Source organism: Hemiscyllium ocellatum, chromosome 42 (assembly GCF_020745735.1).
Source record: "Hemiscyllium ocellatum isolate sHemOce1 chromosome 42, sHemOce1.pat.X.cur, whole genome shotgun sequence".
Classification (NCBI taxonomy): Eukaryota; Metazoa; Chordata; class Chondrichthyes; order Orectolobiformes; family Hemiscylliidae; genus Hemiscyllium; species Hemiscyllium ocellatum.
The window spans coordinates 32,892,573-32,905,593 of record NC_083442.1 but is presented as its reverse complement, the minus strand read 5'-3'; positions in this window follow the sequence as shown (position 1 = coordinate 32,905,593).

Here is a 13,021-nt window from a genome sequence, read left to right as displayed (position 1 = left end):
GGCGACTGACTGTGTGGAGTTTGCACGTTCTCCCCGTGTCTGCGTGGGTTTCCTCCGGGTGCTCCGGTTTCCTCCCACAGTCCAAAGATGTGCGGGTCAGGTGAATTGGCCATGCTAAATTGCCCGTAGTGTTAGGTAAGGGGTAATGTAGGGGTATGGGTGGGTTTCGCTTCGGCGGGTCGGTGTGGACTTGTTGGGCCGAAGGGCCTGTTTCCACACTGTAAGTCTAATCTAAAAAAATTTTCAAATCCTGCAGAGAATTTTCGCAATCACTTTTCTGTCACCCAAAATCAAACCAAATCCTGATATTAACCTGGCTCAAGTCAGCCAAGGAGGCGCAGAGATGGAAGGGGGAACCGTGAGGACTTCAGAAGTCAGGGTTTAGCAGAAGAGAAGCCATAATGAACTTTCTTTCTATTTGTAGTAGATGAGAATGAATCGAGATGAGAGCAACCCCTCCCCCCCCCCCCCCCCCCCCCCCCCACAGTTTGCCAATGGTGGAGAGGCTTTGGAGGAGAATGATACACTCAACTGTGTCAAAACCTGCAGACTTGTTGAGAAGAAATAGGATCAGCCATGATCTTACTGAATGGTAGTGATTTGAGACACTCAGTGGCCTATGTGGATGGTCCACCCACATCCCAAATGTCTGTCGGATGTGGAAGGATTGCAGGATCTCCTCCATTTCCTGCACCTTCACCCATGAACCCCACCCCTCCAATCGCAACAAGGACAGAACCCTCCTGGTCCTCACCTTCCAACCCAACAACCTCCGGATACAGTGCATCATCCTCCGCCATTTATGCCACCTACATCCAGACCCCACCACCAGAGATATATGTCACTCCCCATCCTTTTCAGTATTCTGCAGAGACCATTCCCTCCGCGACTCTCTTATTAGGTTCACGCCCGCACCCCCCCTCCCCCCCACGAACCCACCCTCCACTCACTGACCTTCCCTTGCTAACGTAAGAGGTGTAAAACCCGTGTCCACACCTCCACCCTCACCTCCATCCAAGGCCCCAAAGGATTCTTCCAAATCTGACAGAGACTTTCCTGTACCTCCACATACGTCATTTTGATGTTCTTGATGTCTTCTCCTCATGTTTGGAGAGACATGATGCCAACTTCCAGAACGTTTCAGAGAATATCTCTGGGACACATGCACTAAACAACCCCACCATCCTATGGCCAAACACTTAACTCACCCTCCCACTCCGCCAAGGACATGCAAGTCCTGAGCCTCCTCCACTGTCAAATTCTAGCCACCCGACGCCTAGAGGGAGAATGCCTCATCTTCCGCCTTTGGACTCTCCAACCATACGGGATCAATTTCACCAGCTTCCTCACCTCCCTTCCCCTCCACCTCATCCCAGATCCAACCCTCCAACTCAGCACCACACTCTTGGACTGTCCGACCTGTCCATCTTCCTTCCCAACTATCTGCTCCACTCTCCACTCCAACCTATCAACATCACCCTCCACCTTCATCTACTTACCGCATTCCCAGCTACATTCCCCCTAGCCCCACTCCCCTTCCCAGTTATCTCTCAACCCCTTTGGTACCCCCTGCACCCTCCCACTCCCCCAACATTCCTGATGAAGAACTTATGCTCAAAACATCAGTTCTCCTGCACCTTGAATGCTGCCTGACCAGCTGTGCTTTTCCAGCATCACACTTTTTTTTTAACCCACATTCACCTTATCCAAGCCCCTCATGATTTTCAAGACTTTTAGAAGGTCATCCCTCAACCTCTTATATTCCAGTGAAAAAATCCCAGCCTGTTTTTATAAATCAAACCCTCTATTCCCAGCAACATCCTGGTAAATCTTTTCTGAACTGTCTCCAATTTAATCATCTCCTTTCTATAGCAGGGTGACCAGAACTGCATGCTCCAGAAGACATCTTGCCAACATCCCATTCAACATGACATCCCAACTCATGTATTCAAAGGTCTGAGCAATGAAGGCAAGCGTGTTAAACACCTTTCTAATCACCCTGCGACCTGTTATGCAAATTTCAAGGAATTATGGACCTGAACCATAGGTCCCTCCCTTCCACAACACTACCCAGGGCCCAACCATTAATTGTAAAAGTCCTGCCCTTGTTTGCTTTACCAAAATACAATACCTCGCTTTTTTCCAAATTAAACTCCATCTGCCATTATTTAGTGCATTGACCCAATTGATGAAGTGGGCGGCACGGTGGCACAGTGGTTAGCACTGCTGCCTCACAGCGCCTAAGACCCGGGTTCAATTCCCGACTCAGGCGACTGACTGTGTGGAGTTTGCACATTCTCCCCGTGTCTGCGTGGGTTTCCTCCGGGTGCTCCGGTTTCCTCCCACTCTCACAAAGATGTGCGGGCCAGGTGAATTGGCCATGCTAAATTGCCCGTAGCGTTAGGTAAGGGGTAAATGTAGGGGTATGGGTGGGTTGCGCTTCGGCGGGTCGGTGTGGACTTGTTGGGCCGAAGGGCCTGTTTCCACGCTGTAAGTAATCTAATCTTAGATAACCTTCTTCACTGTCCACTATACCACCAATTTTGGTATCATTCGTAAACTTACTAACCATGCCTCCTATATTCTCATCCAAATTGTTTATATAAATGACAAACAAACACCGCTGGTCCAGTCCGAAAAACAACCCTCCACCACCATCCTCTGTCTCCTTGGAAACCACGCATCCTTCTGGATAAAATATCGAGTTCAATAATTTTAAGGCTTGAGTTCTCCCATGTCCTTCCCCCAAAACCCACACACCGGGCCTTGATATCACATTGTCTGTTGTTACACATAATCCAATTTTAGCCACTAAGTTCCCGTTAATAGCTATTCACTCTCGTAGCCTGGTTGTTATCCACCCTTTTGTCTGTCAAGCTGGTCTTTTCTCTCTATGGGCTGTATCCCCACCTATCATTTACGCATTCTCCCAGCATCTGCGTGGGTTTCCTCCGGGTGCTCCGATTTCCTCCCACAATCCAAAGATGTGCAGGTCAGGTGAATTGGCCATGCTAAATTGCCCACAGGATTAGGTGTATTAGTCAGAAGGAAAATGGGTCTGGGTGGGTTACTCTTCAGAGGGTCGGTGTGGAATTGTTGGGCCGAAGGGCCTGTTTCCATACTGTAGGGAATCTAATCATAGCCACCATCAGTTCTGAGATGGGTCACTGGACCCGAAACATTAACTATAATTTCTCTTCTCATATGCTGCCAGACCTGCTGAGCTTTTCCAGTAATTTCTAGTTTCGTTTCTGATTTACAGCATCTACAGTTCTTTCAGTTTTTCTCCAGAACATAATCTGGTTCTCTCTCAAGGTTTATATGTCCAGTGACATTGCCTCTGGGCCATTGCCTCCTCCCAGTTCAAACTTGCTACCTAGTTACAATAGAGACCAGCTGTCAGTAGTTGGCAAATTGTTTACAGACTAACATTGTGAACGCAACTGTACATGAAATCTAAAATTAATCTAATGAGCTCAATAGAAAAAATCATATCAACCATGAAAATTCCTCTACTCACCAAATTCCCCAAATTTAGTGTTCTACATTCCTTTGGATCCAATGAAGGAAGACAAGAAGGGAACCGGATATTTGGGAAGCCCAGGATCACCATTAATTTTGCCCAGGTTTGTACCTGAGAGGGGACTCTGCAATTCTGCTGAACGCTAGAATTGACCACGAAGACATAAAATATTGTCTCTGAGACAATTGATTGCCAAAGAGTGCTCTTAATAACAGTGTCCTGTGCATTTACAAAAATCCCATGCTTATGTGTTATGAAGTTGAAGGTGTGTACTGTACCTTTAAGAGGGAGTGAATGCTGTTTCCTTTAAGAGAGAGTGAATGCTGTTTTGCACTGACAGCTTACAAGCTTACTAGTCATTTGACTAGTTAGCAGCCTTAGAGAGTACTAGAAAATTGAAAACATGTAACATTTGGCTGTGAAATGGATACCTGAGTTGGTTGCTGTTTTGACAACAATTCGAATTTAACCAATCATTTTAAATTATGCCCCAGCATTCTAAAACCGAATTGTGTTTGAATTTATTGTGTGAGCCAATCTCAAACCAGTGAGATGATCCAATGTTTGGGGTATAAAAAAGAGCAGGGACTTTGAAAGTTAGACAGAGAATGACCACCATCCAAAACACTCTCTATCAAAGGTACCCTTTTCATATGAAGCATCTTTACAATAAAAGACATAAGATGACCCAGCGAGACCTTCAGCTGAAAGGAGAAAGAAACCAGAGATGACAGCTGCTGTCTGGTTTTGAAATTAGGTTGATGTAACTTTAATGTGGGTTTTTACTGGAACAGTATATTGTTACAGAGTTGGAGGCAAATAACAAGCAGTAAAGAGCAAGGAGGCTTAGAGTTGTGAATAGTTGTTGTTTAATGTTCACATTTAGAGTTAAGTAATAAAGTGATATTACTTTCTTTAAATGGTGGAATTTAGGCGTTCTCTGTCACTCATACTTTAACAGATTACGTGTCGAGGTGAGCTTTTCTGGTTGTTTGGTTTAATTAACAGATGGGTTCACTGCTGTGCCAGAACATATGCCATCACAAATTCCAAAGATTTGAATCAGCCATGATGAAAAAATACTGGTTTGAACTGGTCTTTTTTAGTCACCTGAATAGCACCTCCTCCATCATCCCATTGAAATCCTTCACACATCAAATTCCCAAATCTGGAATGTATTAACAGCATTGTTTCTTAAAGTTGTATTTTGAGCTACTTCCCCATATGTTAACATAAGTATCCTGTATTTATATGAGCAAACTATTCCAAATATATTATAGAATCCCTACAGTGTGGAAACAGGCCATTCAGCCCAACAAGTTCACACCGACCCTCCTAGGAGAAAGTGAGGACTGCAGATGCTGGAGATCAGAGCTTAAAAATGTGTTGCTGGAAAAGTGCAGCAGGTCAGGCAGCATCAAAGGAGCAGGAGAATCGACGTTTCGGGCATAAGCCCAAAGAAGGGCTTCCTGAAGAAGGGCTTATGCCCAAAACGTCGATTCTCCTGTTCCTTTGATGCTGCCTGACCTGCTGCGCTTTTTCAGCAACACATTTTTACACACCGACCCTCCGAAAAGTATACCAGCCAGACCCATTCCCCTACCCTAATACTCTACATTTCCCCTGACTAGTGCCCCTAACCTACACGTCCCTGAACACTATGGGCAATTTAACATGCCCAATTCACCTACTCGCATACCTTTAGACTGTGGGAGGAACCCGCACCGCCTGGAGGAAACTCATGCAGGTATGGGGAGAATGTGCCGACTCCACACTGTCGTCTGAGGCTGGAATTGAACCAGATCTGTGAGACAGCAGTGCTAACCAACATGTCTGAATTAGGAAATACGGTGAAACGTAGGCAAAGGGAGTTATATTTCTTGTATCAAAAATTCTTGTTCTATTCTTAAAACTTATTCCATTCTTGAGATAAAGGCAACATTGTCTGGAAATGTTGTGCATAATAGCTCTCCACCCTTCAGGCACTCTGCCTGTATTCCTGATAAGGGCTTTTGCCTGAAACGTCGATTCTCCTGCTCCTCGGATGCTGCCTGACCTGCTGTGTTTTTCCAGCACCACTCTAATCCAGAATCTGGTTTCCAGCATCTGCAGCCATTGTTTTTACATAATAGCTCAGCAGTAAAGCACGACAAATTAGTTAACCAGTTAAACAACCATCTCAGCTTAAATCTAATGTGTAGATAAAATTGAGGTACACACTTCTCCATATTCTTTCCTCTATTTAAATCGAAAAGGAACACCAAAATTAACTTAGACACCAAAGAAACAAGAGATAAAAATCCAACATTATTTATATTCACCGTCCAAGAGTGCTTGTGTGATGAGCAGGATAAATCTTACCTTTATTCAGCCAGGCTAAAAGAAGCTGAGATCAAAAGTTCTGCTTCAGTCAAAGACTTTGTCAAAAGTCTTGTACAGATAGATTAAACAGAAAAACAGTTAGCACAAAATGTAAGAATCAACTAGTGGACTTAATAGTGTTTGCCAGCAGAATATAGCATGATTTGAAAGATGCAAATTAGAGAGTGGCTAAACCTGTAATGTGGCATTTTGGGCAGATTCATTTTGCTTTTTGTAAACATAATATTTTGACCAATAACAGCAGGGGTACAGCCCATGCAGTTTGCATTATCCATGAGAAACCAGCGATAAGAATGGCCATGCTAGATCACTCTTTGTATCCATCAAATTAATTATACATTTTGACAAAAATGTTGTCAACAACTAAAATCCTGAGATTCCCTGCTGCAAATTTGTTGCAAACTGGGTTAAAATTAAATATTTTTAAAGATATTTTCTGAAATGCAGTACTGAAGTTAATAAAATGTATTAAAACGAAACAAAATATTTGTGTTTTCCACTACTTTCTTTTCTGAAATTATTTTATATTAGTGATCTGCAATCAGGATTATAAACCCAAGTTTTTCCATATCCTTATTCTACATTTGTGAAGAATTGGGTACAGGAAGACACCTCTTCTGAACCGTATAGCACAATTTCAGTGTACTTATGCTGTTCAGCTCTTTTGTCCATATATGAACCAAGGTTGCAAGAGGGTCAGGAGAGAGTGGTTCTGGCTTGATCGCACTGTTGATGACACCTTCCATCACTTTACTGACGATCGAAAGTAGACTGATTGGGTGGTAATTGGCTGTTTTTCAGTGTAGAAGATATGCCTGGTCGTGTTGGCATCGACATCAAGATGGGAATGTTACAGGCTTGGCTAGAAGTGTGTCAATTTCTGGAAGAGACATTTTCAGTAATATTTTAATCTTTTGAATTACAAACACTACCATATATAACCAAAACTGTTTGTAACCACACTTTTCTTGGGGCAGTCACTGAACATTCAAAATTTATTAATGTACCTCACCATTCTGAAATTTTAAAATATGTTTTAAATTATAAATTTCAAAGTTTATAATTTTCAAAGTTTATGAAATGTTCAAAGATGTTTAGCCATATTAAAAAAGTTAACAAATGTAATAGCATTTATTTAAAACAATCGTAATAGCACATGACAGAGGGGCAGGAGTAGACCATTCAGCCCATTGAGCTTGCTCTGCCATTCAATGTGATCATGGCTGATTGTGGGCTTCAACTCCACTTTTCCACCTGCTCTCTATTTCCCTCGGTTCCCAGAGAGATCACAAATCTGTGTGCCCCACCTTAAATGTATTCAACAATTAAATAGCCACATCCCATGGCAAGGAGAGTTCCAAAGAGTCACAAATCTTGTAGAGAGAAATGTTGAATTGCCTGCCATCAAACTGAGGACTGACCTTAAACAGTTTGTCTTTTGCTTATGATTTTATTCGTGACATGTAGTCACTGTAAATGCACTATGCTTTTGTCCCATTACTCCATGGATGCAACATTAAATGAAAACATTTTGTTTTTATGCGGGCAGGGTATGTCTTTGTGATTTGTTTGCAAAGCAGCTGAAGATATACATTAACTCGTCACATTCTTTGCATATTACCTGGTGTTTTGCACTGAATATGAAAGGATTTCCAATTCAACATCAAAATAATATATATCATCCCCTTTCTAGTTTTGGTTTTACTTGATTGTTGATTCTCAATATTCTTAAAACTCATCCTCTCCTCTGATTCTGGCCACATCAAACCTCAGAGTAAAAAGTGAGGTCTGCAGATGCTGGAGATCTCAGGTCTTGTCCAGCAGTTGGGTTTATTTGAAAAGTGTAGGAGCTCAGGGAAAGGAACTTTAATTTCAATAACAATTCTGGAATAGCACAATGTGCAACCAGGATTAACCTTGTGTCAGTAATGCCAGAAACTGATATTTCACTTCAAAGATTACGACAGTTTCCCTATTTGGTCATCATATGTGTGTTGGGTAATACAAGCTGTTACAGATAAATGATCACAATTAGCAGCTTCACTGGAACAGTCATTTCAGCAATTCCATACTGGTTTATCACACATGCTTAAAAGATAGATTTTCAGAATGCTCTAATATTGTTGTTACTGTCGCTCTAATATACCCAAATTACCCTTTCCTTTTGTGTCTGAAGGATCATAATGTCATTTGCTTGTTCATTTTATTGACAAAGTGGAATCTGTAGTGAAATAGTGACAGTGAGTAGATGAGACAACATGCATTTCCAAGCATTCCTCTATTCTAAAATAATTTTATGAACCTCTGCAGAAGTGCAAGTCAACCCGTTACACCCTCGTTAACTGCACTCTATGGAAAAGAAGCTCATGTAGAATCATGCAGCATGAATGATCATTGAGAATAAATTCTTTAATTCCAGAACAGATGAAGCACACTTGAAGGAAGGCACTGATTTTCAGGTATCACAGCAGCTTTGACAGCACCAAGTAGTGGAGTCAACTTTTATGTCTCACAATTGGACATGGCGACTATTGACAGCTGAGTGCACCATCAGGAGGGGGACAGTACTGACCAGGAATAGCAAATAAGAGACACATGGCACATCTCTCCACCTTTCAGGCACTCTGCCTGTTTTCCTGATGAAGGGCTTTTGCCCGAACTGTCGATTTTACTGCTCCTCGGATGCTGCCTGAACTGCTGTGCTTTTCCAGCACCACTCTAATCCAGAATCTGATTTCCAGCATCTGCAGTCATTGTTTTTACCTACTATGTATACTAGAGCAGCAACTAAGGGACTTCCAAAAGAATGGAGGAGAGCTTGAGTAGGATCAAACTCAGGAGAGGATCTGTAACTGAGATGTGGTATCTGATGAAGAGAGATCGGTCTACTGAGTCTCTTAACCTCACGGGTTCCTAAGCCACAAGGTTGTGCCATTTGGCCATAAACTACAAACAATAGAATGCATCAATCCCATTGTTAGTTGAAGAGCTAAGTGGTAGTGTCTTAGCTAAAATGGAACAAATCAGTGTTATGAGTGAGGCGGAAGGAGTGTACTGTTGCTGTAGTCCCACTACTCCATGGATTGCAGCATTAAATGAAATTACTTTTTCCAGTTACCAGAATAATTTTGTTAAAAAGTTTATTCTTGGGATGTAGACATTGATGGCTGCCCAGCATTTATTGTCCATCTCATTGCCCATCTCTAATTGGCCTTGAGAAGGTGATGGTGAGCTGCCTCTTGAACCACTTCAGTCCACATTGCTGTAGGTTGACCCACAATGAGGGTGGGAATTCCAGGATTTTGACCCAATGACAGTGAAGTATTAAATATCGATAGCAGCTTTTAAGCAAGATCTATCAATCAGGATTCTTAATAAATACAATGGTTCATTATCAAAGCAAAATTCATTCAATAAAGATGAAAAAATTGGTAAACATACATAGTGACATAGAAGTATAATGCTTATCCCTCAAAATATCACCAAAACACACATTAACACATAGGCACTCATGAAATAAAAAAAATCCCTAAACTTTCCCTGCAAAAAAAAGCTTTTTGAAAAAAAAGCTATTGGCAATAGATTATTCTTGAAGGCAAAAGGGTAAAATGTGAAATGTTTTGGAGTTTGTTACTTTGATCTATATCCTGTTTCATCCTCAACAAACACTGGCCAACAAGTCATATCATTACTCATGCCTAGTTGTCTCTGAAGTCTTACAGACAATCTTGAGATGTTCTTTCAATCACGCTTTCAAAAGAACGATAGATTTCACCTTGAACTTAACAAAACGTGTTTCTTTCCAGAATGGGAGGGATCAGCTGGGTAGCTTGTTCAGGGCATACTTTCCTCCAAATGAACAGATAAAAGCAAGAACCTGTCCAAACCGGTTACTGTTCAAACCCAGTCCACAGGAGAGCTCAATGCAAAACAGGCAGTTAAAACCAGCTATGTGATTTGCAGCATGCTGTGTTAAAACAAAATCCTGAAGTCCACAGTAAACTTTAAAGAAACCACCCCATATTTTTCGCAAAACTAGAAATAAATTCATTTTCTACAATCCTTCAAAACTTAAGTCATCCAAAAAATATTTACTATAAAATGTCTTTGTAATAAGAGGACCTCTATCTATTCACATACATGATTCAAGAGTTACACATGATGATGGGGAGTTTGGAACAAACGAAAATCATTGCAACTAATCAAAGAGAAAATTGGGATTACAGTTCATCTTTACACTGAGTGGTCAACAGAGGAAAAAGATAGGAATACAAGAATTATTTTTCAGAACAATGGAATACTGCAATAGCGTAATTTTTCAGAGAAATAAAGTAAGCCTAGCTCAATGGTTTCCTCATATGTTAGTATTTTTGTTATCTAAGCAGTCAATTGATGGTAAATATTGCTGACAAAAACACATTTTGTCAAAGGTTTTCATCTTGGAATCATTAGGATGATTTTCAAAAAATACCAGTGTAGAGGAAAAACAATATATATATTTAAAATGAATTCCTAGGATGAGGAGTGGGTTGGCTGGACCAGCATTCATTGCCCTTCCCTAGATGCCTTTGAGAAGGTGCTGGTGATCTGTTCACTTGAACTGTTGCAGTCTATTGTGGTGGATTTTGACCCAGAGACATAAAAAGAACGGCGATACAATTCCAAGTCAGGATGGGTGCACCTTGGAGTGGAACTTGCAGGTTGTGGTGTTACCACATATCTGCTGCCCTTGGGTTATTTTAATATGCTGTAAAGAGCCTTGGCGAATTTCCGCAGTGTATCTTGCAGATGATATGCACTGCTGCTACTGAGAACCATCAGTGGAGGGAGTGAATATTTCTGAATGTGTTGCCCATCAAACGTGCTGCCTTTTCCTGGATGGTGTCAAGTTTCTTGAGAGCTATTGGAAAACTCTGTGCTGGTTGAAGTCATACCTGGCACAAAAAGAAGATGGTTCTGGTTGTTAGAAGTCAGTCTCTTCAGCTCCAGCACATCTCTACAGAGTTCCTCAGGATAATGTCCTAGCTCTAATCATCTTCAGCTACTTCATCATTGATCTTCCCTCCATCACAAAGTCAGATATAGGATTGTTTGCTGGTTACTGCACAAAGTTCCACACCATTCGTGACTCTTCAGATACTGAAGCAGTCCATATCCAAATACCAGACAACATCCGGGTTTGGGCTGATAAGTGCCAGGCAATTACCATCTCCAACAAAACCGGATCTAAGCAATGTGGAGGGGTGTATTTCTGACTGAACGACTATGACCAATGGTGGTCAGTAAGGATCAGTGCTGGGACCTCTATTGATAAGGATGAAAATATAGGTGGGCTGATTAATAAGTTTACGTATGATATGAAAGTCAAAGAGTCAAAGAGTCAAACAGCATGGAAACAGGCCCCACAATTGCCCCTTGACATTCAGTTACGATCTTGGAATCTCCTACTATCAAGTTACTATTGACTGGACTGGACTAGCCATATAACTACTGTGACTACAAGCGCAGCTCTGAGGATAGGAATCCTCAATCTTCTGTTTCCACAAAGCCTTTTCACTATCTGTTGTGAATGAGGCATACGTCAGGATTGATGGAATACTTTCCACCTATCTAGTTGAGTGCAACTCCAATAACACACAAAAAGCATTAAGCAGCTGTACAGGATATTGGTTAGGCCACTTTTGGAATCCTGCATTCAATTCTGATCTCCTTGCTATAGGAAAGATGTTGCTAAACTTGAAAAGGTTCAGAAAAGACTTACAAGGATGTTGCCAAGTTTGGAGGGTCTTTCCTCTTGCATTTGACCTCCCATAATGCATCACCTCACATTTGGATTAAACTCCGTCTGACATTTCCCTCCCCGACTTTCCAACTGATCTGTATCTTGTTGTATCCTTTGAGAACCTTCTTCACTGTCCACTGCGGCTGTAGGGCCTGTTTCCATGCTGTTTGACTCTTTGACTCTGTAACTTTCATATCATATGTAAACTTATTAATCAGCCCACCTACATTTTCATCCGTATCAATAGAGGTCCCAGCGCTGATCCTTGCTGACCACCATTGGTCATAGGTGTTCAGTCAGATGATTAGACCCCTCCACATTTACCTTTTGTTTTCAATGACCAAGCTAATTTTGTATGTAATTTGCCAACTCACCAGTGATTGCATGCAACTTAATCTTCTGGACCAGTCAACCATGAGGGACCTTGTCAAAAGTCAAGTAGATAACATCCACTGCCTCACCTCATCAACCGTCTTTATCACTTCCTCAACGCACTCAATAATGTTTGATTCTGGATCAGTGGTGCTGGAAGAGCACAGCCGTTCAGGCAGCATCTAACGAGCAGCAAAATCGACGTTTCGGGCAAAAGCCCTTCATCAGGAATAAAGGCAGTGGGCCGGAAGCATGGAGAGATAAGCTAGGGAAGGCTGGGGGTGGGAGAGAGTAGCATAGAGTAGTTGCAGTGGGAGAGGGACTCCCTGAGATTCTTGTAGAGAGAGGAGGAAAACTTCTTCAAGGCAGGAATGTTTGAGACAAGGTAAACACAATGATTGCAGATGCTGGAAACCGGATTCTGGATTAGTGCTTCTGGAAGAGCACAGCAGTTCAGGCAGCATCCAAAGTGCAGCGAAATTGACGTTTCGGGCAATGTTTGAGACAAGCTGACTATCTGTAATAAGTCCATTCACCTCCAAACATGAGTAAATCTTGTCCTTAAGAATCCTCTCTAAAACAGTTTATAATTTTCTGGATTATCCCTGTTGCCCTTCTTAAACAGAGAAACAACATTGGCTATTCCCTAGTCTTTTCACCTATGGTGCCAGGTTTGTGACTGTACTGTATGTGAGACTGTAGGCTAGTGTTAAGTTTACGATTGTACTTGGGGGCTGATGCCAAGTTTGTAATTGGCACTCTGGGCTGATGCCACGTCGATGGGTGCAGTTACGGACCTTCGCCACCAAGCGGCAGTGGCGCTGTTTGGTCATGTCTGGGGTGGGTCGCCGCCTCTGATTGACGGTTGACGTCACATGGAGGCCGCACCCCTTTCCGGGCGATGCTCTCCGGCCGCGATCAGGTTTGGATGTCAATCAGGCGGGAGGCAACTTCCGGTGTCA